Source organism: Rhinopithecus roxellana, chromosome 11 (genome assembly GCF_007565055.1).
Source record: "Rhinopithecus roxellana isolate Shanxi Qingling chromosome 11, ASM756505v1, whole genome shotgun sequence".
NCBI lineage: Eukaryota > Metazoa > Chordata > Mammalia > Primates > Cercopithecidae > Rhinopithecus > Rhinopithecus roxellana.
The window spans coordinates 26,495,220-26,522,774 of record NC_044559.1 but is presented as its reverse complement, the minus strand read 5'-3'; the positions used below and the strand labels follow the sequence as shown (position 1 = coordinate 26,522,774).

Genomic DNA, 27,555 nt, shown 5'->3' with positions numbered 1-27,555 from the left:
GAGGCCATGTGTCCACCAGCATAGAGACATCCTCTGCATCACCATCCACACGCAGGGCCTTCTGCTAGATGTCGTGCAACACCCTCTATGCTAATATTCATCTAAAAATGGATAATCAGGGTGGTCCACAAGACTGAAAAGAGAAATGATGGTACATAATATAGATGAAATGACTATTAAAAAGCTGGTAGCAAAGTGCTTTCTATGACGCTGCCATTAGTGTGAAGTTTATTTTCAACTTGTAGAATCTGTCTTTCATGAACATGACTTTATAATGTGTTTTTTTTTTCCCCAAAATAAGAGCATTTTCAACTTATATTCCCTTGCCTGGAATTTATCACACAAACTACACAGGGTCAGTTGTTCAAACATAGTCTTCCATATCTGTCAACAGAGCAAAGAGAGATTCTGACCTTTTCTATTTCAAATTCTCAATGAAAGCAGCAACTCATCCTGCATTGTTTTGAATAGAAATAAGCCAGCTATATGTTCATCACTAAGATTTGAGGGTTAAATGTTCTTGGTAGCAATCACATATCCTTTAAAGTATTCATTACTGACTAGCTGCTTACCATATGGAAAATAGTTTCTTTGATTCAGACATGTAAACTGTCATATGTGATATGGGGCTCCATATCCAAAACTCTACAATATGCTAAGGGCAATCTTTAGGTGGAAATAACACAAAATAGAATGAATAAATGATTAATATTGAATAATTGGTGAGAATTACTGATGTTTGCCACTCTTCATTTCCTTTTCATGATTTCCTATTTTACTATTTTCCTCTAAACTAATAAAAATGTAAACAATGATATTTAAAAACGTTGAGTTTTTACGACGTGCTGCTGTGTTTATCCTTTTTAATACATTATCTCCTGTCTATTACCTGTTAACATCTCCACTGCAAGCAGTGACATAACTTGTTTTTTCCCCATCACGTGAGTGCCTTTCTGTGAATCCTAGAACCTTGGAGCATGTAGAAAGAGTAAGATCTTTTGTCAGCTATATATTATCCCCAAAGATGGGACTTTCCAACTCTTCCCTTGTTTTTTTTTTTTTAAATGATGGAATCTTGCTCTGTTGCCCAGGCTGGAGTGGAGTGGCACAATTTCGACTCACTGCAACCTCTGCCTCCCAGGTTCAAGGGATTCTCCTGCCTCAGCCTCCTGAGTAGGTGGATTTACAGGTGTATGCCACCACGTATGGCTAACTTTTGTATTTTTAGTAGAGACAGGGTTTCTCCATTTTGGCCAGGCTGGTCTGAAACTTCTGACCTCAAGTGATCCACCTGCCTTTGCCTCCCAGAGTGTTGGGATTACAGGCATGAGCCACTGAGCCTGGCTCTTCCCTTGACTTTTAATCTCTCTTCTCTAAAACTTCTTTATAGTCTGCATTTAGATTTCCATATTGCAAAAAACATCAAAGCCAAGAGTTCTAACGCCCACTAAGGGCAAACTTTCTGGAGGCAAAATGCAGTGTTTGGGTCATGAGCAAAGGTCTAAAGAGAAGGAAGAAAGAAATTTGAAATGGGTAAAGATACTGAATTGACAAGATCTAGTGAGCAATTACACATGGAAGAGATGAATTTCTGGCATGGACACCAGTGTTGTTGGAAATGTTTTTCTGATAAGGAATTGGGCAGATTTGGAAGAAAAAGCTGTAAGTACGGATTTGGAAAAACATGCAATCAAGCCATGTGAGCAATATCCAATTTGTCCACTAGGCCATAGCAGAAATGCCAGGCCAACATGAAAGGTGCAGATTCAGCAATAATATTGGCTGCTCTGGAAATTTTCAGGGAGTCAGGAGAGCAGAGGCACAGGTTGACCCATGCTGACCCTGGGCCCGCTCACCCTGTCAGAGAACAGAGCTCTGGAGTGAATCCAGAAGGAGAGTTCCAGAGTTCCTGTCTCACCTCTGACTCACATTGGCCTGTCTCCCTGGTATTGAGGTAACTTTTAACACCCATCTGACATTCCTCCTCAGAAATAAACTTGGCAACCCATTTTCCAAAGTTACTTACAAATCCATGACAACATATCGAAAATTTCTATTTAGGCCATCTAGAACTTTCATATCCTCTGAAGTCAACTGGAATTCAAAAACCTATCAAAGAAGTAGAAAATTTTTATTGGTAGATTGCATAATTGTCAACTTGGAATAGCCAAGTATATCAGAGCAGGGTGTAGAGGCAATATGTAAAATATTTGATGAGTTTCCAAAAGTTATGAAAGATCATCTCTAAACTCTCAAGTGATTAAAGAATATCAGGTAAAATATAAATCCATTCCTAGAATGGATATATTGAAACTGCACAAAACGGCAGACAAAGAAGATCTCAACAGAAACTGGAGATGGAATGAAGTTGACCTGGTGTGCGCATGATTGGTTCATGTACTTAGAAGATTTAGAAGAATCTAGAGGGAAAATTTTGAAACTTATAATTTAGACAGTTTGGTGGCGATACAGTTTGGATATTTGTCCCTTCCTAATCTCATGTTAAAAACGTGATTCAACTATGATGGAAGTGGGTCCTGGTGGGAGGTGTTTGTGCCATGGGGGCATCCTTCATGAATGGCTGGGTGCCCTCCCCATGGTAATGAGTGTTCACTGCATTAGGTCATATGAAATCTGGTTTAAAAAGGAGCCTGACATTTTCTTTTTTTCCTCTTCATCTCTTGCTATTTGATGTGCTTCCTCCTCTGTCACCTTCTTCCATGAGTAAATGCTTCCCGAGACCTCACCAAAACCAAAATGGTGCCATGATTTTTGTACACTCTGCAAAATGGTGAGCCAAATAAACCACCTTCCGGCATATGTTATCTGGCCTCAGGTATTTCTCTATAGCAGTGCACAATGGACTAATATGGAAAATTGTTACCAGGAGTGGGACATTGCTAAAAATGTCTGAAAATGTGGTAGTGCCTTTAGAACTGGGTAATTAGCACAGTTTGGAAGTATCAGGAGGGTTCAGAAGAAAATGGGAAGATAAGGGATAGTTTGGAACTTGTTAGGCATTGGTTAAATGGTTCTGACCAAAATGCTGATAAAAATATGGGCAATGAAGTCTAGGCTAATGAGGTCTAAGAACAACATCAGAAACTTATTAAAAACTGGAACAAAGATCACCCTTGATATCCCTTAGGAAAGAACTTGGCTGCATTGTGTCCATTCCAGGACTTTGTGGAAGTCTGAACTTAGTGATGATTTAAGGGTATCTGGTGGAAGAAATCTCTAAGCAGGAAGACATTCAAGAGATAGTGTGACTGCTTCTAACAGCCTATGATCAGGTATGGGAGCAAAGGAATGACCTAATGTTGGAATTTAAAGCTTCCTGAAGCCTCTCCAGAATCTGGTGCTATGCTTTTTGTACAGCCTGTAAATTGTGAGCCAAATATAGCTCTTTTCTGTATAAATTGCCCAGCATCAAGTATTTTTTTTATAGCAGCACAAAACGGACTAATACAGATGGATATTGTTGGATTTCTATATTTGTCCCCATGACAAAAACACCTCCCACCAGATCCCACTTCCATCATTGATGATAACTTTTTTTTTTTTAAGTTCTAGGGTACATGTGCACAACGTGCAGTTTTGTTACATAAGTATACATGTGCCATATTGGTGTGCTGCACCCATTAACTCGTCATTTACATTAGGTATATCTCCTAATGCTATCCCTCCCTCTTCCCCCTCCCCACAATAGGCCCCGGTGTGTGATGTTCCCCTTCCTGTGTCCAAGTGATCTCATTGTTCAGTTCACACCTATGAGTGAGAACATGTGGTGTTTGAGAATGATGGTTTCCAGCTGCATCCATGTCCCTACAAAGGGCACAAACTAACCTTTTTTGCATTTTAAAATGAGATTAGAAGGAGACAAATAGCCAAACTGTATCATCATCAAACTATCTAAATCATCAGTTTCAAAGTTTTTCTCTAGATTCTTATAAGTACATGAACCAATCATGTACACACAAGGTTGACTTGATTTCATCTCTAGTATCTGTTGAGATCCTCTTTGTAGAGTTGTACAGTTTCACATCAGATATAGAAATGCTGAAATCCAAATATATTCATCTGATTTCCATCTTCAATGAACAGGTATAATGTGAAAATTGTTTTCAACAAGATTCAAGACAGTAATTGTCCAAATCCTAACAACATCATGCTCAAAGAAAACAAGTAGTTGCTTGAAGAGGATCTCAGCATTCAAATTGGAAAGAATTTAAATATCAAAAGATGTCACTAATTGCTAGCATAATACTAAATTACTAAATTTTATTGGAATACTCTAATACAGAGAATAAGAGGAAAAGAGAATAAAAGTCATCAATTTAACAATTGAATCTAGGTAAGAAGCATTCATTGTATTCTTAGAATATTTGCATAGATTAGAAAATTCTCAAGTTATCCAAAGACTATTAAAATTATAAGTTTTCTATGAATAAATCTAGGAAAACATACACAAATGCCTTAAGAATGCTATGTAACATAATTTAGACAGTACAGGAAAGTTAACTCTGAAAGGGAAATATCAGAAGTACTTATGGACACTTGATGACAGGATGAAAAATCAACATAGGTGAGCAAATATGGACTTTTCAATAATTCTTAGTGGGACATTTTAGTATCAAGTGAAAATTATATGTACATTTGCACCCTGATTTCACATATTAAAAATCAAATGATCCCAATTTATAAAAGTACATTAATACTTTTATAGGATATTAATAGAATATAGTATATTACTCTGTATTACTATATAATATTTTACTACATAATATGGTAACATATTGTCATGTTTCCAATATAGGAAAAGTCACGATATTAGCAACTACAAGACAATGTCATAAAGAATTTGACTACATTAAGAGTAGAAACTTTTGGCCGGGAGCGGTGGCTCAAGCCTGTAATCCCAGCACTTTGGTAGGCTGAGACGGGCGGATTACGAGTCAGGAGATCGAGACCATCCTGGCTAAGATGGTGAAACCCCGTCTCTACTTAAAATACAAAAAAAAAAAAAAAAAAAATAGCCAGGCGAGGTGGCGGGCGCCTGTAGTCCCAGCTGCTCCGGAGGCTGAGGAAGGAGAATGGTGTAAACTCGGGAAGTGGAGCTTGCAGTGAGCTGAGATCCGACCACTGCACTCCAGCCCGGGCGACAGAGCAAGACTCCATCTCAAAAAAAAAAAAAAAAAAAAAAAAAAAAAAAAAAAAAAAAAAAAGTAGAAACTTTTGTTGAAACTACCATAAAGATAATCAAAACACGGGTACATTTTGGGAGAGGCTATTTCAACAATACATCTGAAACTCTAAAGAATATCCAGAATACGAATTCTAGATTAATTCTGCAGAGCTGCCTCATTGCCCTGCACACACGTGAGACAGCCCAGCCAGGAACAGAAGGACTAGACTGAGTTCAGGTGGAGCTCAGGCTAAATTATAAACCATGAAATTGTCAGTTAAATAAATGGTTTTGTATTAAACCTCTATGTTTGAGAGGTTTTCTTTTCTATAATTTTACTTAGTATAATGTTTTTCTACACATAAAAAAAGACATGCAACCTAAGAAAAATACCCAAAGACTTCAACAGGCACTCAAAAAACAATTCTAAGAGAATGAATACATGAAATTTATACAGAATAAACGAGGACATGAAGAAAAAATCTGCAATGATTTGAAGACTAGAGAACACCTAACCCAACTCATTTCAGAAAATGAAGAAAAGGTGATGGCCCTAGCAGAGGGATACAGAGTAAGTTGCCAACTTTATGCCAAAATTCCTGGTTTTGGTCCCATCCTGATTCTCTCCACCCATGCTGCCCCTCCTATAGTAGAATAGAAAACCCTTATGATGCACACAAAGCATTTGTGCATAGGAAATGCCCAGGAGATGGACTTAGTCCAAGGGTGTCCTGAGAAGCTTACAAGAAGCACACACGTGAAGGACACCATGCAGGAGCCCGGACGCCCACTCAAATCCTCACCTGGACATTTTCTCTGATCCGCTGCTCATTGTAGCTCTTGGCCAGTACCACAACCCCACGCTGCAGCTGGTAGCGCAGGGCAATCAGGGCTGGTTATCGTTTGTGTTTCTTTGCTAAGGCGCAAAGAACTGGGTCCTCCAAAAGAGCTGGGGAGTTCTGGTCCACCCTGGAAGGAAAGTCAGAAATGCTGAAGTCTTGAGGCTGGATTCAGTTTGGTAGGAGGCTCCCTAAACAGACTAAGGGGTTCATTCTGCACCAGAGCCTCTCAAGTGAGGCCCTTGAACAATAGCATCACCTGGGATCTCATCAGAAATGCAAATTCTCCCCATACCCTGATTCACTGAGAGTGAACTCCAGGAGACTGAGTAGGCTATAATTAAACTTCTTCATCAAAATGGCATTTTAGGTAAACTTCCTGTTGCTTTTATTACCATAGTTTATGTCGTTGGGTTCCCAGAGCACTGTGGGCAACCAGGACAATGTCTTTGGACTTGCAGAAATCCAGCAGTTTGCTCTGGTTGAGGTAAGGATGACATTCCACCTGCAGATGATCAAGATAGAAAAGCATCAGATAATTCAAAACATATGTTAATATAAAGAGTAAAATAAGCTGAACAAAGTATAACATTAAATTTGAACTGAGACTATTACTGTCAAGTAATGATCTTTTTAATAAAAATACATTTTCTATTGCTGTCCTAAAAGTATACATAGAAATGTGATTTCTGAGCATAAGCAACTCTATGAACCAGAGTCAGTTTCTAACAACCTTTGACCACTAGAATTGCACATGGCCAATTCCAGACTTGGGATAGGTTAAGATTCTGAACTTTGAACATCAAATGGTGCCAGAATGTAAGAATTTCTTTGACTTATGAGGTCAGGTTTAAAAAAGTACTGTTATACGAATCTCAGTAATATTTGTGTATATTTGAGCATCAAAAACCAATAATGAATAAAATGAATCACAAATTATAGGAAAACAATCCATGTCTTCATAGTGTTGAGTGGTTAAAAGAGTGATCAAAAGTATTTGCCTTCACCAATGGTGATTGGTATGTCCTGGCTCTGTCCCCACCCAAATCTCATTTTGTAGCTCTCATAATTCCCATGTTGTGGAAGGAGCCCGGGGGTGATAATTGAATCATGGGAGTGGGTCTTTTCTGTGTTGTTCTCATGATAGTGAATAAGTCTCCCAAGGTCTGATTTTAAAAATGGGTTTCCCTGCACAAGCTGTCACTTTGCCTGCTACCATCCATGTAAAATATGACTTGCTCCTCTTTGCCTTCTGCCATGATTGTGAGGTGTCCCCAGCCATGTGAAGCTGTAAGTCCATTAAACCCCCCTTTTCTCCCCACTCTTGAGTATGTCTTTATCAGCAGCATGCAAACGAACCAATATGGTAACTTCCTACCAGTAGAGTGGGGCGTTGCTGAAAGATACCTGAAAATGTGGAAGTGACTTTGGAACTGGGTAACATGCAGAGGTTGTAACAGTTTGGAGTGCTCAGGAGAAGACAGAAAAATGTAAGAAGATTTGGAACTTTCTAGAGACTTGTTGAATATCTTTGACAAAAATGCTGATAGTAATATGAACAATAAGGTCCAGGCTGAGGTGGTCTCAGATGGAGATGAGAAACTTGTTGGGAACTGGAGCAAAGGTGACTCTTGTTATGTTGTAGCAGAGAGTGGTGGTATTTTGTCCCTGCCCTAGAGGCTTGTGGAACTTTGGATTTGAGAGAGATGATTTAGGATATCTGGTCAAAGAAATTTCTAAGCAAAGCATTCAAGAAATGACTTGGGTGCTGTTAAAAGCATCCAGTTTTAAAAGGGAAACAACATAAAAGTTCAGAAAATTTGCAGTCTGGTGATGTAGTAAAAATTAAAAACCCATTTTCTGAGAAGAAATTCAAGCCAGCTGCAGAAATTTGCATAAGTAGCAAGGAGCCAAATGTGAATCACCAAGACAATGGGGAAAATGTCTCCAAGGCATGTCAGACACCTTTGTGGCAGCCCTTCTCATTGCAGGCCAGAGGTGGAGGCCTAGGAGGAAAAAATGGTTTCATGTGCTGGGCCCAGGGTCACCATTCTGTGTGCAGTCTAGGGACATGGTGCCCTGCATCTCAATCACTCCTGCTGTGACTAAAAGGGGCCAATGGTACAGCTCAGGCTGTGGATGCACAGGGTGCAAGTCCCAAGCCTTTGGCAGCTTCTATGTGGTGTTGAGTAGTACGGGTGCACAGTAGTTAAGAATTGAGGCATGGGGCCAGGTGTGGTGGCTCACGCCTTTAATCCCAGCACTCTGGGAGGCTGAGGCAGGCAGATCACAAGGTCAGGAGTTTGAGACCAGCCTGACCAAGATGGTGAAACCCCATCTCTACTAAAGATGCAAAAATTAGCCAGGCGTGGTGGTATGTGCCTGTAATCCCAGCTACTCAGGAGGCTGAGGCAGAAGAATCACTTGAACCTGGGAGGTGGAGGTTGCAGTGAGCTGAGATTGTGCCATTTGCACTCCAGCCTGGGCAACAACAGCACTCTGTCTCAAAAAAAAAAAAAAAAAAAATTGAGGTTTGGGAACCTCCACCTAGATTTCAGATTTCAGAGGATGTATAGAAATGCCTGGATGTCCAGGCAGAAGTTTACCACTAGGCCCATGCTCTCATGGTGAACGTCTGCTAGGGCAGTGCTCTGGGGTCAGAGCCCCCACACAGAGTCCCTGCTGGGGCACCACCTGATGGAGCTGTGAGAAAAGGGCCACCATCCTCCAGACCCTAGAATGGTAGATCCACTGACAGCTTGCACTGTGCACCTGGAAAAGCTGCAGACACTCAATGCCAGCCCATGAAAGCAGCCAGAAGGGAGGCTGTACCCTGCAAAGCCATAGGAGTGCAGCTGCCCAAGAACATAGGAACCACCTCTTACATCAGCATGGATGTAAATGGAGTTCCATTGACTCCTGGATGTGAAACATGGAGTCAAAGGAGATCATTTTGAAGCTTTAAAATTTGACTGCCCTGCTGGATTTCAGACTTGCATGGGTCCTGTAGCCCTTTTATTTTCGCCAATTTCTCCCACATGGAACAGCTGTATTTACCCAATGCCTGTACCCCCATTGTATCTTGGAAGTAACTAACTTGCTTTTGAGTTTACAGGCTCATAGGTGGAAGGGACTTGCCTTGTCTCAGATGAGACTTTGGACTGTGGACTTTCGATCTAATGCTGAAATGAGTTAAGACTTTAGAAAACTGCTGGGAATGCCTGACTGGTTTTGAATTGTGAGGACATGAGATTTGGGAGGGGCTAGGGGTGGCATGATACGGTTTGGCTGTGTCCCCACCCAAATCTCATCTTGTAGCTCCCATAATTCCCATGTGTTGTGGGAGATAATTGAATCATGGGGGCAGGTCTTTCCCGTGATGATCTTGAGATAGTGAATAAGTCTCATGGGATCTGATGGTTTTATAAGGAGGAGATTTCCTGCACAAGTTCTTTCTTTGCCTGCCGCCATCTGTGTAAGATGTGACTTGTTCCTCCTTGTCTTCTGCCATGATTGTGAGACCTCCCCAGCCATATGGAACTTTAAGTCCATTAAACCTCTTTTTTTTCCCAGTCTTGGATATGTCTTTATCAGTAGCATGAAAATGGACTAATACAGTGATCATGACAGTAACTTTTTTCCAGGACATGAATAATTAAAGGGAAAGAGTTAAGCTTTTAGCATATCCAAGAGGAGTAATTGTTTTTTTTCTTGACTTAGTGAAAAAAATTTTTTCATAATAAAATGTAAAGTGAGAATAGTAAACTTGTAGTTAAAATTGAAAGTAATTACTTTAAAGCCCTCAGGAAAGAACAAATACAATAATAATGCAATACAAAAATTTAAAACACCATTGATGTATACTCAATCATTATGTGAAAATTTGCTGTGGAATATAACTTTCCCTTTTGATTATTTTCTCCCAGCAGATTACTAGTAATTGCAAAGGAGAGAACACGTGTCTCTGGAAATTAGATCTGGTTACCACTTGTTTAACCAAGTGATCAAAATTAGGATCACTAATTGTGGGACAATCTGCCATTTCATGCTGCCTCCTGTGGTATAATTTCAGGGATACAGCAAGGTAGAGGCAGTTTCTCACCAAAAATGTTGAACTTCTATGATATAAAGTATCCAAGTATAACTGCCAATCTACAGAAACTTACCTTCAAAAACTTGGAACAAGTTAACTGATCCAAGTACAACAAACTGAAAGTCACAACTGGATTTTTTTTTGTTTTCATGATATATCTTTTCTTTACTCTTTAACATTTCTCATTATTTTATAATTCTCTCTGTAGAGGTCATACACATCTTTTATTTGGTATAATTTCAGGTACTTAATCTTATTATATGGTATCTTTAAATTTTTTCATCTTCTATTTATGGTTAAAATAGAGGTATAAGAGATATTGCAATCAAACAATGGGAAATCCAAATACTGACTGGATAATCAATGATATGAGGGCATTATTGTTATTTCCTTACATATAATAATTACACTGTTACTGGGAGAATATCTTCATTCCTATGCCATGCTTTGAAAGGGCTGTAGAGGTGAATTGTGATCATTAGAATATATTTTGAAGAGATTCAACAAATACTACATGTACTGATGCAGATCTACTCATATATACCTATATATTTGCCAGGTTGGCAAAGTGTCAACAATTTTGGATGTAGATGGTAACATGTAGATGTCCTGTATTATCCCTTCAAATTTGTCTAAAATTGGAAAATTGTCATAATAAAAAAATTGAGTAAAACTAATATTAAAACCACATTAATTTCTTAACTTTTTAATTGGAAATCAAGATTTTGTATTATATTACCAAATACATAAATTTTAAATAATACATGTTTCAACTGTAGACCTGTACTCATTGACTCTAAGTAGTAAGAGTAAGTTAGAGAACAGAACTATATGCAGAATAGATGCTTCTCAACAGTTGATTTGATGACAGAAAGCAAAGAGGTGCATCAAAATAAGATGTGGGCAGTCACAAGGTCGACTCAATGTTCTGCTAAATTTTCCTCAGTGTTGATTTCATCCACCACAACTAGTTATCTCCATAAATAGTTAACTCTCTTTTTTTTTCACTCTTTAAAGTTTTATTTCAACAACTTTGGGTCCAATTTCCACAGTTGTGTTCTGGTTAATTTAGTATACTTGCTTGACTTCCCAAAATGATAGTACTGATATATTTGTGGGCTAGGGAGAAGAGACCACGTGAAGCATCACTGCATTTACTCAGCTTCCACAAAGCCACAGAGTTGGGCATCTGATTGTTCAATGAAATGAAGCTTTGATAGCACGCAGGAGGGCATACAGGAAAACCAGGCTGTAGACAGTCTTGCATTTGTCAAAATCAGACCAGAGGAAATCTATTCCATATATATAGAAAAGGTATCGTATTCATCTTTTTATATTACTGCAATATTTTTCTTTTCATTATCACATCATGGAGTTTCTCAAATCCTTTATTTCATGTCCTATGATTGCACAGGTAGGCTGCAAATGCCAAGGAGTTGATGAGCTCAGTTCAACCGTTGCTAACAATTTCTCAATTGCTGAGAGAGACAAGTTCTTCATTTCTTAGCACCCGTAAGTACAGGGACATCTTTATTTTCTTATACCCTATTTTATAAAGTTCAATTTTGACTTCTTCCATTTTTCAAAAGCAACAGAGTCCACAGCAAACACAATGCCATCTGTGCATCTTGCATATGGCTTTCTACAGTGTTCCTCATTTCTCTCGACCACCTACATCTCGGGAGTGAAAAGTGACTGTTTTAGAATTTTCCAAGGTTACCTTCATTTTTCAGTGTTAAATCCTTTGGTGGGTATGGTATTTACAAATTTATTGAATAGCAGCCTGTATAAGACAGTTCTTCCAGCACAGTCCAAACACGAAATAACAATGTGGAAGGACTAAAATGAAGGGCAGAATGGACAGGATGGTAGTTTAGTCAGTTAGTGCATTCCCCTATTTCCAGCTGCAAATAAGTGTTCCGAAATGAAAGGCTTTCTTTTTTTGTGCTTTAGAACTTTTCTTCCTAGGTGGTCCAGCTATAGGACTCCCGTTTTGGGTCTGGGTCTAAATGGGGCAACATTAGCAGGCTTTTCTACACGAGGCAAGGGTGGGGGTTAGCACGCCACGTCCTGTCAGCTTATCTCTCAAGCAGCTCTCATAAACGGGTAACTTCCTCTCCCTAACCTGGATGACTTTCACTGTTTCCAGTTAGTTCTTAGTACCTGCTCAAGAACTATGAAAACAGAGATTCCAATAAAAAGCATTCAGACATCTAAACTTTATTTAAACCCGTAGTACCTATCTTCTCTTATTCTCACTCTCTCCTGATTTATTATTGCTCATCCCATGCTTTTATGGCCTTTATAATTATACACATTATACTCCAAATCATTTTTACCAATCCACTCTCTGGTGGTCTTTTCAAACCTGAGAGATAAGTGCACCTTCTCCCTGAGTTCTGATTAACTACTTCAGTCCTCCTTGATGAAATTTACCTCCTCCAAAAATAGTATACAGAATTCAGCATGAAGGGCTCTGTACCTTTTTCACTAAGACTTCTCCAAGGAGAGGTACGATTAAGGGTCTTCCATGTTCTTCTAGACAGAGGCTTTGCTTTCTAGAATCTTCTATTTCACAAATGTAAGTGGAACAAAACAAATGGAAGCCAGGCAGTAGGACAGGAAGATGGGTATTGAGAAGAGAAAGGAGAGGAGCCTGAGGGCCCTCACCTGGTTGCAGACGGGCTTGTACTTGAGTCCTGGCTTGTTGAGGATCATCTCCAGCTGCCTGCGGTTGAAGTTTGACACCCCGATGGACTTGGCCAATCCTGCATCCTTACACTTCTCCATGGCCTGGGAAGGGGTTGTGAGGAATTATTTGTGCAGTTGGCTGCAGATTATGATAAATGCAAGACAGAACTGTTAAAGCAACAACTGTTAAGATATGACAATGAGGCCGGGCGCGGTGGCTCAAGCCTGTAATCCCAGCGCTTTGGGAGGCCGAGACGGGCGGATCACGAGGTCAGAAGATCGAGACCATCCTGGCTAACATGGTGAAACCCCGTCTCTACTAAAAAATACAAAAAACTAGCCGGGTGAGGTGGCGGGCGCCTGTAGTCCCAGCTACTCGGGAGGCTGAGGCAGGAGAATGGCGTAAACCCGGGAGGCGGAGCTTGCAGTGAGCTGAGATCCGGCCACTGCACTCCAGCCCGGGCGACAGAGCGAGACTCCGTCTCAAAAAAAAAAAAAAAAAAAAATATGACAATGAAAATAGCAGTGATTCTCAAGAGAATTACAACAGATAACAGAAAAGGATAGTGACAGCAAGAAGAATTTGGGTATCCTCTTTAGGAAGCTGGAGAGAAAAATACACATGGAGGGGGAGGAATACCTGTCTTCCTTGTCCCCAATTTATCGCCTTCATTTCCCACTATTCTATTTCAGTCATGTGTTCTTCCCTACCACTGAGGAAAACTTCCTTTGTCAAGCTCCTTAATTTCTAGTTCCAGTGGTGCATATTCCATTGGTTGCACATGAAAGCTGGGAAACAGGTTTACCTCTTGTCTTCCTTTTCTGTACTCTGTCCTCCTAGCACTTACCTCCCATATGGCACAGAGATCCACTGTGTCGAATATTACTTTTCCATTTTCATCTGTTGGTAGTAGCATCTCACCTGGCTGAAGTAGAAACAGTCATTTTAATGTCACAATTTAATTTCTCCACCCATAGGCCTATTCCCATGTACATTTTAGGATAATACACCAGGTGCTGCAATGTTCTAGAAAGTGGTGTGGGCAAAGTGTCTCACGTACGGAGTTTTAAGGCATGTCTTTAGGAGACAGGCTTCCTTTAATCTCCTACTTCCATTATATATATAAACATTTTACAGGTTTTAATGGGGTTTCACAGTTGACTTTTGTTACTTTTATCTGCTCCTATAATTTTCTCTGGGGAAATGCCACTGTTTGACTCAAAAAGTCCTTGATATCCAGCAATAAGGGATTGTATTCTTGATCCAGGTGATACAATAAGAGTTCCTTATCCCCCTGAAGATTTGATAGTACATGAGCAGGATCATAAACCAAACATGGTCTCAAATGGAAGTTCTTTTCAATATGTATTTGAAAGTTGTAAGACCCCTGGAGGCTCTCTTATGTTAATCACCATGAGCCTTGAGCTGCCTCAAAGCTATCATTGCCAACAATGAAAAAGGCTGGGACAAAAATCCAGAAAACCTCTTGGAGTTCATAGATAATTATGGAGAAAAGGTCACATTTTTAGAGTCTAGGTCAAATCTTTATTCATGGCAGTGACTACCCATTTGCATCATGCAATAAGCTCTTTTTAAAATAAACTAGCCTGAGTTTTTCCCTATAAATTTAAAAGTTATGCACAACCGAAATTCATGACTAAGCAAAGCTACCAACTCCATTGTGAAACAAGCTTTAGTGAAAAAGGCAAGGATTCTCAGGTCCCATTATGGTTTCCTTTTTAAGACTCATCCAGAGTGAGTTCCACCAAATCTACTTCAGCTTAAAATGGGGAGAGATCATGGAAACTCACTGTGTACCATATGTGCAGTGATTTTTTTGGCACCACAGCTGCATGAATCTCTGCATCTGTGAACATCCTAAGAGATGGACTCAGGAACCCCAATTAAGACAGAGCCTTGAAGGTGGCTATTGTTATTTTGAGTTTTTGAGGCAGAGGCTTTGAGGTTGATGTACTGTCTTCTGTTGTCATCATACATTAGAGAAGGAAGGTTTCACTATTTATTCAATAAAACAGGGGTTAGGCATTATACTTAGGACTCTTCTTCCATGTCACAATACCTACATCCTCCTAAGAAGCTTAATTCTACCATCAATGTAAAGGATTGTCATGCTGGCAACAGAAGAGAAAAGTTTGATCTCAAAAACTGCCAACATTGAGAGCCATTGGAAAATGAATAAGATAAAGGTCAACACAGTCCAGTTGAAGTTTTTTTCAGCGAGCTTTCCAAGGCTGGTTGGACCAACTCTGGTTGGTGGAAAGTGCACCAAAGCTGCAGGGTAAAAGTAAAGAATTGTGTTGAATAAAAACATGACCCAGTTTTATTAGTTTGCCCCACCTAATATTTAGACATTTTTTCCCACTCGTTCAAAACTGATGACTGCTAGCAAAAAAAATTCACATTCTTGTTGTATTTTCTTTTGATATGATCTATCCACGTAAATTCTATCTATTGCAAATATAGTTAGTACAATTGCTAAACAATGGAATTAAAATTTTCAATAGGTAAAAATTGATATCAATAATGATGCTCATTATCTGAATGATAGAATTTATAAAACACTTCATTTGTCTAATTTTCTCATCCATTGAACCCAATGGACAATAGTTATTCCTGTTGCTTAGAAACTAAAGAAAACAGTGTTCTTAACATGTTGACATTTGTGAAACTCCATTCAACATACTTATATGTTATTTAATACCTATAGGGCTCCCTTATTTTGTACTCTCCCCCCTCACACACACTCTGATGAAAGGGACAATTGAGATTCAGAATAAGATATTAATGAAAGCCATCCAGGACCTAAGAAAAACTATAATATGATTATAGTTCTCTATGATTTTATAGCCTGATCTGAGATTTTTTTTCCCCAAGATTGTGGATCAGAGGCAGTGTTAGCATGTCCCTCCCACTTGGAAGAACCAGCATAATGTGTAGATATTCACACTGTGAACTATTTTCCAAGAAGCAATGCAGAAACTTAATAGAAAAACTGAAAGAATTCACAGACCCTTTGAAAGAAGTGGCAGGCTGCAGCACACACTGTAAGACAGATGAAAAACTAAGTGCCCAGAGTGTAAGAAGAGGAGAAACTGCTTCCAGAATACCCTTTCCTACCAGGGACTCTGAAAATGTAGGCCATGGGGCCTAACTGATTGAGGGAGAGGTGAGAAGTAAAGTAGAAGCACCAGTGGGAAATGCCACAAAGGCATTCCCAATCTCCAGCATGGACAGAAGGAGGCCATTTCTTATTTTATCTCACAGAGGACCCTCAGTGAAGTCAGCCAACTAGTTCAGGCAGGGGTCGCAGATTGAAAGAAGCTCCCAACTGAATTTCATGTTATTATTTTGAGTGGGGATGAACTCCTTTGGTTAGAACTCTGGGGGCAAGCAAGAAGTGTGCTGCAGACACAAATGCAGAAGTCTTGTGCCCGGCCTTGCAGTTGGATGAGGAGGGGCATAGCTTGAAAGCCACAGTTGCTATCTCTACAGGAAAACTTTTGTCCCAGGGCACTTGAGCACAGGCGTCTTAGAACTTAGTCCAGTGCTCCTAGCACCTGCACTCAGCAGCCTGGGCAACAAAGCACTGTAGAACTGAGATCTGCCTTGCCAACTGTGTGGGATCTCAGTGAGGCTTACTGCCACCTGCTACTTCCCACTCCCTGTGTGAATGCTTCTGCGCAACAAAGGCAGTTATACTCCCTTCTGCAACATTACCCTATTGGCCTGAGAACCATGTCCTTGCCCCTCAGAGCAGCTGCAGCTAGCACCACTCCAGGAGAGTCAGAATGCAGACCTGCCTAACCCTGACCCAACCTGATTGTGCCCCTCCCACTCACCCTGGTAGCTTAACACAAAGAATGTAAACTTTTGGGAACTCTATGACCCTGCCCATCACCTGAGAAACGAGAATACCTCCCTAGGGAAACATAAGGCAAGCTCAAATCTCACAGCTGGTGCTCTTGTGCAAGAGCTGGAGGCCAACACAGTTCATTACAGCATCCCTAGGTAGAATAACATTGCACCCAGGAAGAAAACTTGTTTGTAATCTCAGCTGACCCCGTTGCCTGCATCTATCTTACTAAGAAGTCCTGAGTCTGTCCCTGAGACATGTTCACTATTATTATATCCAGCATTTGAGAAAGCCAACCCAAAATGGCTATCTACAACCAAGGAATCTCACAGAGTCTATGTCACTTCCCTGACACCATCATGAGAACTGGTGCTGGTATCCACTGCTGGCAGACATGAAGACAGGTCACATCACAGGATCCCTTTCCAATATTCCCCAGCACTAGCCCAGAGAGGGGCAACCCCATTGGGTCGCTAGACCCAGAAGAGCAATAGCAATCTATCACTGTAGTCGGGCTCTGAGGATCTTCTACTCGTAATGGAAAGAGCATCACATCAGGACAGAAATATCCAGATACCAGGACTTGAGTTCCAGATCTTTACATTGGCGGCAAGTTTCTTTCAGCAGAGACACAATTTCAGTGCTAGATTCAGTAGGGAAAGTCTAAACCTCTGCCACCAACCGTCAAGTGGCCTTGGTGCTCATGAAGGGTCTTGGAGAAGGGGTCTCCTTTCCCCCTTTTCCATCAATGCAGACATAGCTACGGCTTCTCCTAAAGAAGCTCTGCATGGGTACACCCATACACAGCTTTCATGGAACACTTCAGAATGACTGCGTCCCCACAGGAAGAGCACTCCCCAGGTTCAGGCTTGCATGAGAGGCAGTCACGATTTCTCCCTACTTGGAACGTCAACATTTCTACAGATGAAAAGAGGTACCTGTCTGATCTCAAGATTCAGAACACTGGGACAAGAGTGAGACTGGGAAGTGCATAGCTTTTCTGTCAACCTGGCACGGGAGCTGAGGTAGTTTCCATCCTTAGCATTGATAAAAGAGGTGAATCCAATTGTAAAGCTCTCCCAACCACATTGGGTACTTCATTTATCCACCTGCTTTAGCTACAAATGGTTCCTATCCAGAGATACCACCTCTACTGGCCTGCGGTGGTATCCCTGGGTAGGGGATACTCAATAAATAAACTCAATAAATAGTGGGAAAAAATTGAATAAATATAAAAGTACATACAACAGGAGTATAAGATAAGCTTCAAGAGACTGCTGCCATTCCAATCCCATAGGAGACAGTGAACTTGCCCACACACTGAGTATATAGCTACTACAACCAACACCTGAGGAAGCCATGACACAAAGACTACAACCAAGGAACTCATATAAGTCTTCATACCTAATAGCACTAAGAACCCAATTAGGCTATTACAAACTATAAATATTAAAGTCAGATCCTTAAAAGGGAAAAAAAAACAGGGAAATCAAAAATGAATTCAAGAATAATTAGAAGAAATAATATAGCAAAATGAGAGGACATCAGAAAAGTAATTATGGTAACATGACAAGATTTTGTCAACCCCAAACCCTGGGGTCACCCAAATCACCCCAAAAAGATCACACTAGCTCCCCAGCAATAAATCCAAACTAAGATAAAATATTCAAAATACCAGATAATGAATTCAGAAGATTCATTATTAAGCTACTCAAGGAGATATCACAGAAAGGTGAAAAACAACCTAAAAAATTTAAAAAAATTCAGGATATAAATAAAAAATTTTCCAGGGAGATAAATATCACAAAGAAAAACCAATCAGAACTTTTGGAAATGAAAGACACATTTAGAGAAATACGAAATGCAGTGGAAAGTTTCAACAATAGACTAGAACAAGTAAAGGAAAGAATTTCAGAGCTCAAAGACAAGGCTTTTGAATTAACCCAATCAGACAATGATAAAGAAGAAAATCAGGCTGGATGGGTGGCTCACACCTGTAATCCCAGCACTTTGGGAGGCTGAGTTGGGTGAATCACTTGAGGTCAGGAGTTCAAGATCAGCCTGGCCAACATGGTGAAACCCAGTCTCTACTAAAAATACAAAAATTAGCCCAGCATGGTGGCATGTGCCTACAATTCCAGCTACTCAGGAGCCTGAGGCAGGAGAATCGCTTTAACCTGGGAGGTGGAGGTTGCAGCAGTGAGCCAAGATCACGCACCTGCACTCCAGCAGCCTGGGCAACAAAGCAAGACTCTTGTCAAAGAAAAAAAAAAATGAACAAATTAAGAAATATGAGATTATGTAAAACAGCCAAACAAGAATAACTGATATTCCTGAGGGAGAAAAGATGTCTAAAAGTTTGGAAAACTTACCTGAGAGAATAATTGAGAAAAACTTTCCTGTCCTGGCTAGAGATTTAGATATCCAAATAGAAGAAGCTCAAAGAACTCCTTGGAAATTCATTGCAAAAATATTACCACCAAGTCACATAGTCATGAGTCTATCTAAAGTCAACATGAAGGAAATAATTCTAAGAGATGTGAGAAAAAAGCATCAGGTAACACAAAAATCTATCAAACTAACAGAACTTCTAAGCAGAAAACTTAAAAACGAGAAGGGATTGAGGTCCTATCTTTAGCCTTCTTAAACAAAATAAATGTCAGAAATTTTGTGTCCAGCAAAACTACGTTTCATGAATGAAGGAGAAATAAAGTCATTTTTAGAAAAACAAATGATGAAGGAATTTGACATTATCAAACCAGTTCTACAAAGCATGCTGTAAGGAGTTCTAAATCTTCAGACAAAAGATTGTTATTCACCACAATGGAACCTCCTGAAAGCATAAAACTCATGAATCCTATAAAACAATAACACAACAGCAACCAAAAGTATTTGGGTAACAACTGAAATGGTGAAAAGAACAGTACCTCACATCTCCGTAATAACATTGAACATAAATGGCCTAAATGCTCCACTTAGAAGATACAGAATGGCGGAATGGATAATAAATTACAAACCAAATACCTGCTGTATTCAAGAGACTCACCTCACACATAAAGATTTGGATAAACTCAAGTTTAAAAGGTGGAAAAAGATTCTTTGCAAATGGAAACCAAAAGTATACAGGAGTTGCTACTCTTATATCAGACAAAACAGACTTTAAAACAACAGCAGTAAGAAAGACAATCATTATATAATGAGAAAAGAACCAATCTAGCAAGAACATATTACAATCTTAAATTTATATGCACTTAACACTGGAGCTCCCAGATTTGTGAAACTATTACCAGCAGACTTAAGAAATGGATAACAACACAATACAATAGTGAGGGACTCAATACTCCATTGTACAGCACTGGTCAGATCATTGAGGCAGAAAGTAAATAGGAAACAATGGATTCAACATACTCTAGAAAAACGTTTACTAAACAGATGTTTACAGAACATTCTACCCACCAACTGCAGAACATACATTCTTCTTATCAGCACATGGAACATTCTGCAAGATAGACCATATGATAGGCCACAAAACAAGTGTCAATAAACTTGAGAAAATCCAAATTATATCAAGTATCTCTTAGAACACAGTGTAATAAAACTAGAAATTGACTCTGAAAGGAACCCTCAAAACTATACAAATACATGGAAATCTGCTCTTGAATGATTTTGGGTTAACAATAAAATCAAAATGGCAATTCAGTAATTTTTTGAAATAAATGATAATAGTGACACAAGTTATGAAAACCTCTGGAATACAGCAAAAGCAGAGCTAAGAGGCAAGTTCATATCATTAAATGCCTACATCAAAAAGTCTGAAAGAGCACAAATTGACTAAAGATGTACTAGAGAAACAGGAACTAACTAAACCCAAAGATATTAGAAGAAATAATATTAGAGCAGAACTAAATGAAATTGAAACAGGCCGGGCGCAGTGGCTCAAGCCTGTAATCCCAGCACTTTGGGAGGCCGAGACGGGTGGATCACGAGGTCAGGAAATCGAAACCATCCTGGCTAACACGGTGAAACCCCGTCTCTACTAAAAAAAAAAAAAAAAAAAAAAAAAAAATACAAAAAACTAGCCGGGCGAGGTGGCGGCGCCTGTAGTCCCAGCTACTCGGGAGGCTGAGGCAGGAGAATGGCGGGAACCTGGGAGGCGGAGCTTGCAGTGAGCCGAGATCCGGCCACTGCACTCCAGCCTGGGCGACAGAGCCAGACTCCGTCTCAAAAAAAAAAAAAAAAAAAAAACAAAAAAAAAATTGAAACAAAACACCCCCAACAAAAGATCAATGAAAGATAAAGCTGGTTCTTTGAAAAGAGGAACAAACTTGCTAGACCATTAGTGAGATTAACCAAGAAGAGAGAAGATCCAAATAAGCTCAATTAGAAGTGAAACTGGACACATTACAAATGTATCACAGAAATACAAAAAATCATTCAAGACAACTAAGAACACCTTTATGTGCACAAATTATAAAATCTAGAGTAAATTGATAAACTGCTGGAACCATATAACCCTCTTAGATTAGATCAGGAAGAAATAGAAACCCAGAACAGACCAATAACAAGCAGCAACAATGAATCAGTAATAAAAAATTGCCAACAAAAAAAGCCAAGGATCAGATGGGTTCATAGCTGAATTCTACTTGACATCCAAAAAGAAATTGGTACAAATCCTACTGAAAATATTCAAAAAGATAGAGGGAACTCTGCCTAAATTATTCTATGAAGCCAGTATCACCCTAAAATCAAGACCAGGAAAGGACAAAACAAAAATAGAAAACTATAGATCAATATCCCTGACGAACATAGATTTTTAAAATCTATAGATCAATATCCCTGACGAACATAGATTTTTAAAATCCTCTAGAAAATACTAGCTAACCAAATGCATCAGAACATCAAAAAGATAATATATCGTGATCAAGTGGGTTCTATCCCAAGGCACAGGGATGGTATAACATAGGCAAGTCAATAAATATAACAGAGAACTGAAAAACCACATGGTTATCTCAATAGATGCACAAAAAAAAAAAAAAAGCAATTGTTAAATCCGCTATCCCTTTATGATAAAAACCTGCAACAAACTAGACGTAAAAGGGACTTGCCTGATAAAAACTATATATGACAAACCCACAGCCAACATCATACTGAATGGAGAAAAGTTTAAAACATTCCCCTGAGAACTGGAACAAGACAAGGATGCCCAATTTTACCACTTCTATTAATATTTAACTTAATACTGGAGGTCCTAGCCAGAGAAATCAGGAAAGAAAAAGTAATAAAGGGAATTGAAATTTGAATAGAGGAAGTTAAAGTATTGCTGTTTGCCAGTAATATAATCATATACCTACAAAACCTTAAAGACTCATCCAAAAGTCTCCTAGATTTGATAAACAAATTCAGTAAAGTCAGGTTACAAAATCAATGTACAGAAATCAGTAGCACCGCCATAAACCAACAACAACCATGCTGAGAGTCAAATTAAGAAATCAAGCCCTTTACAACAGCTGTAAATAAAATAAAATCCCTAGGAATATACTTAACCAAAGAGATGAAACGTCCCTATAAGAAAAACAATAAAAACACTGCTAAAAGAAATGATACATAAAACAAACAAATGGAAAAACATTTGCATGCTTATGGATAGAAAGAATCAATATTCTGAAAATGGCCATATTCTAAGTTCATATGGAACCACAAAAGAGCCACAATAACCAAAGCAATACTAAGCAAAAAGAAGAAATCTGGAGGCAGTACATTACCAGACTTTGAATTATACTACAAGGTTGTAGTTAGGAAATGAGCATAGTATTAATATAAAAATAGGCATTTAGATAAATGAAACAAAATAGAGAACCCAGAAATGAAGTCAAATACTGACCTTTGTTGATAAAGCAAACAAAAGCACAAATTGGGGAACAGACCCTATTCAATAAATGGTGCTGGCATAACTGGTAAGCCACATGTAGAAGAATGAAACTGGATACCATCTCTCCTTATATACAAATCAACTCAAGATGGATCAAAAACTTAAGTCTAAAACCTGAAACCATAAAAATTCTAGAAGACAGCATTGCAAAAACTCTTCCTTACATTGGCCTCAACAAAGAACTTATCTTTAAGACCCGCAAAAGCAAATGCACAAACAAAACTAAATAAATGGGACCTAATTAAACTAAAAATGATTCTGCACAGCAAAAGAAGTAATCGTGAGAGTAAAGAGACAACCTACAGAATGAGAGAAAAATTTTGCAAACTATGCTTCCAGCAAAGGACTATTATCCAGAATCTACAAGGAACTCAAGTCAGCAAGATAAAAACAAATAATCCCATGAAAAAATGGGCAAATAACATGAATACACATTTCTCAAAAGTAGATATACAGTCAACAAAATATGAAAAAAGGTTCAACATTACTAATATGGGAAGTGCAAATTAAAACCACAGTGAGAGACCACCTTACTCCTACAAGAATGGTTATAATTAAAAAGTCAAAAAAAAAAAAAAAAAAACAAGTTGGCATGAACGCAGTGAAGAGAGAACACTTTTACACTGCTGGTGGGAATTGTAAATGAGTAAAATGTCTATGGAAAATAGTATAGAGATTCCTCTGAGAACTCAAAAGTAGATCTACCATTTGATCCATCAATCCCCACTACTGGCATCTACCAAAAAGAAAAGAAGCTTACATGAGAAAGACACATGCAGACACGTGTATAGCAATGCAATTCACAATTGCAAAAATATAAAACCAACCTAAGTGTCCATTGACCAATGCATGAATAATGAAAATGTGTTATATATACATCATAGAATGGTGTGTATGTAAAAAGGATTGAAATAATGTCTTTTGTGGCAACTTGGATGGAGCTTAAGGCCATTATTCTAAGTAATTCAGGAATGGAAACCAAACACCGTACATTCTCACTTATAAGTGGGAACTAAGCTATAAGGATATAAGGATGTAAAGACATACAGATGATATAATGGACTTTCGGGACTCAGTGTTGGGGGATGTTGGGAGTAAGGTGAGGGATAAAAGCCTACATATTGAGTACAATGTCCACTGATCACCTGATGGGCTCCCTTAAATCTCAGAATCATCACTATAGAATTTATTCATGTAACCAAAATCCACTTGTATCACCAAAAGCCATTGAAATTAAAAAATGAATGCATAAAAATATTTTACAGATCTGAGCTGTGGCTCAAAAAAATAAAGTGATTTTCACGTAACAAATTTGAACACAACAATCATGAGAAAGACATCATCGTTTGCCACATTTTAGTTTTAATACCTGAATATGTGTCAATAAATTGGAACCAATAAGCACAATTCACCCACAGCTACAGATCCAGTTACAGAATTGTCATCTCTACACTATCACGTTAAATACATGTGCATGCATGCTCATCATAGGCACAGTACCTTTGAAGTGTAGAATATGTCTTTTCACACTGCCATCTGCAATCTTGCTTCGGATGGCCAGTCCAACCTGCTCCTCCGTTATTATATAAATGAGCAGAATCAGTATGGCAGAAACCAACTTCTATTGCTAATTTTGTAACCTCCACAAGTCTATTCCTAGGAACCCAGAGGAGCAATGAAAAGTAGTATTTGGTGATGAATGTGCTCAACAGGTAGTTCAGGCACAAACAATGACCTTCACAAAAATCACATTATTCTTGCATCTTGGGTTAGTTCTATATATGTGGTGATAAATCCATCCCAATTTGCTTTAGTCTTTCGTGCTTAGTAATAAATGTTGGGTATCCCTGGACCTCTTCAATCCCAGGTCATTCCTGGTTGATCACTAGCATGGTGTTTCCCAAGAACAAACTCAGATTCAGTCATTTGTTGGACAAATTAACAGGACTCAAATTATAGTTACAAATAGTCTTTATTATTACTATTTTTTGAGACAGAGTCTCACTCTGTCACCCAGCCTGGAGTACAGTAGCACAATCTCAGCCGGCTGAAAACTCTGCCCCTCCCCCACTTCATCTCAGGCTGAAACAATCCTCTCACCTCCGTCTCCCCAGATAGCTAGGACCACAGATGGGCACCATGATGCCGGTTAAATTTTTGTATTTTTGGTAGCTATGGGGTTTCGCTATATTGCCCAGGCTCAGTCTTCTGAACTCAAGGGATTCACCTGCTTCCACCACCTCCCAAAGTGCTGGGATTACAGGCGTGAGCCACTGCAGGAAGCCTCCTAATTGTTTTTAATATAGTGAAATTAACACGTGGAAGAAGGCACAGGGAAGGAGCTACAGGAAGAATACACTGCAAGTTCCTATGATACCCTCTCAGTGATGTTGCATAAAGCATACCGACTTCCTCCAGCATCACGTTTTGACAACATAGGGGAAAGGTTGTCTACAGGGGATGCTGTTTGGACACTCAATTCCCAAGATTTTAACTGGGTACTGATTACATTGACCCAGTCTGTACACCACATACAAAACTCCCAGTCTTATAAAGAAAGCAGGTATGTAGAAACCCCATACATTGTACAAGTAGTTAATTATAGACAGCACCCTTATTAGTTAGGAAATGGTGAGAAATTCTGAGATACCAGCCAGGCTCCAACTTTGAAAATAGGTACATCTACGGGTGGCCGTCTATTGTGTTGACTCCTTTCTACAAAGCCATTAGCCATTCTGTATGCATGACAGAACTAAATATGAGGAGTAAAGACATACACTCCAAGGATGTAGATTTATACATAAGAAATTAACTGCAACCTGTAAAAGATTAGTAAAGTATGCTTTAGTCTTAAAAAATAAGGATAACTTTAGGAGACATAATTTCAGTGAAATTTAAAATTATAGACTTATCTATCAAATTTGGATAAATATTTGAAAGGTACATTTTCTAAACAATAAAGCCATAAATAGAACAATTTTCTATTTTAATATGAGTATTTCAGGAGTTTTTCTATTTCCAATGATATTAAAAGGAACTAGAGGCGAGGTCTCACTGCCTTCACCTGATACCAGCTCTGATCTTCTCCTTGCTATGCAGGCACTCAAGGTTTACCAAGGCTAAAGTTTCCATGTTGTGCTTTTCCTTACTTCCCCTTCATGCCAATTTTCATTACAAAGTGAACCTCTAGTGTTGATGTCTTCAAATGTTTCTCTGTAAATTCTTACAATGTAAAGTTGAGAAAAGTGAGACAAATTTTTATGTGACTAGTCCTTATTCACACACTTAGTAGCCTTGGAATACATGTTTTCTTCCAGTATAGAAATAGTTCAGTCTAGAAAATAAAGTCTCCATTTTGCCTACTTTCATGTCAGGGGAACCACCCATACCATTTTGATACAAATCTGATGCATATTAACATGGATCAAAAATTTTAAATTTCTCTTGTGAGGTTCTAGTTTTTTCTTACAATCGTTATTTTTCCTTTCAGATAATTTTCCTAGAGGTGAAAGTTGTACATGGGAAATTGTATTAAGTCCAAGACCAGTATTATTACTCTGTCATGCTCAAGGCCACACAGCAGCTCAGCAATACTCTCCCCAAGAATTTTCATACACCCCATCTCCAGACACTGTTACCACAAAGATTTTGTTTGATCATGTATGCTTGGAAGAATAAACAATTTCTTCAATTATAGAAAGAAATAGAGAAACCATTCCACTGCAGTCAATCTCCTACAAAAGGAAATGCCAGGCAGTGTTCTTCACTGTTGAGTTTTAAATATTCTGCAAAGCTGGGAACACCCATAAACAGAAGAAAAAAAAACAGTGCACAAAATAAAAGCAGTACATGACCATATGATCAGACCTCAATGCAGAACAGATTGACAGCCTTTTCTCATTGAACTTGGAATAGCTCTAGCCTATTAAAACAGACCAGGTGAATCATGCAGAGTAACACAGGAACACAAAGTTAAACCCAGGTCATCTTCTACTTATTCCAGCTTTGCTCTTTTAAATGCTCAACACTGAAAATATGATTATGTTACCTCTGGAGGTACATAGGTGCCAAATCCTAATACAGGCATGAAATGACCATCATTTAGCTCCACACGCTGATATTTGGTGATCCATTGAATGTCACCCTTTCGTTAAGCACTGTTTCCTTCTTCAACATCCAGCATTTATATTCACAGGTTATATAAACAACGGGCAGGCAATGCTACACTCCCCACTGTCTGGGGCTGACCAATGGCATGTAGGAAGAAGCAAGTGATGGTGTATTACACAGGCTATGAAGAAAATTGAATCCAGTCCACTTGGCTTTTATCAAAGAGAATTCTTAAGTACATTTTTATATAGTCAGAATAAAATTATTAATTTTTTGCTAAAGTAAAATTTTCCATCTGGAATCTATCTATCTGGCAATTTATTATCTATCTATAATCTATCAGCTGTCTTATCTATCTTATAAATTCCTCCAACAGATTTATAGAATGATTATCATATGTTAGACTATAAAACACTTCTAGCAGCAAGTCTCATTTTTGTTCATGCCATGATGTTTCATCTTTATGTCATATAAATGATCAACCATTTAACATCTTTCTGCCACATGACACTATTTAAAGGAGGGACTAGTAAGCATTTTTTAACAGGTGACAATAAAAAAATTAAACATTAAAACCAAATGAAAATTTCTCCTTTTACCTTTCCATCAGCAAATATTTTTTTTTAATTTGCATTGTAGAAGGAATATTCATTCCTGATGAAAATGCAGTCCTGATGACGCTGTAATCCTGACAAAGGTACAAAGCAAAAAGAAAACACAAATTCTGACATGATGTTTATTAGAGTATTAATTATTAACAATGTTTGGTCTTTGGACATCATTTCCAATATGCAAACAGTGCCTTATAGTATTTGTATCTTTCATCCAGTTTT

At 38.7% G+C, this 27,555-nt stretch overlaps 2 pseudogenes; both read right to left on the bottom strand.

The window, feature by feature from the left end:
• LOC115900476 lies at positions 1–26,732 on the bottom strand (annotated as a pseudogene).
• LOC115900407 lies at positions 11,454–12,322 on the bottom strand (annotated as a pseudogene).
• Positions 26,733–27,555: the final 823 nt, after the last annotated feature.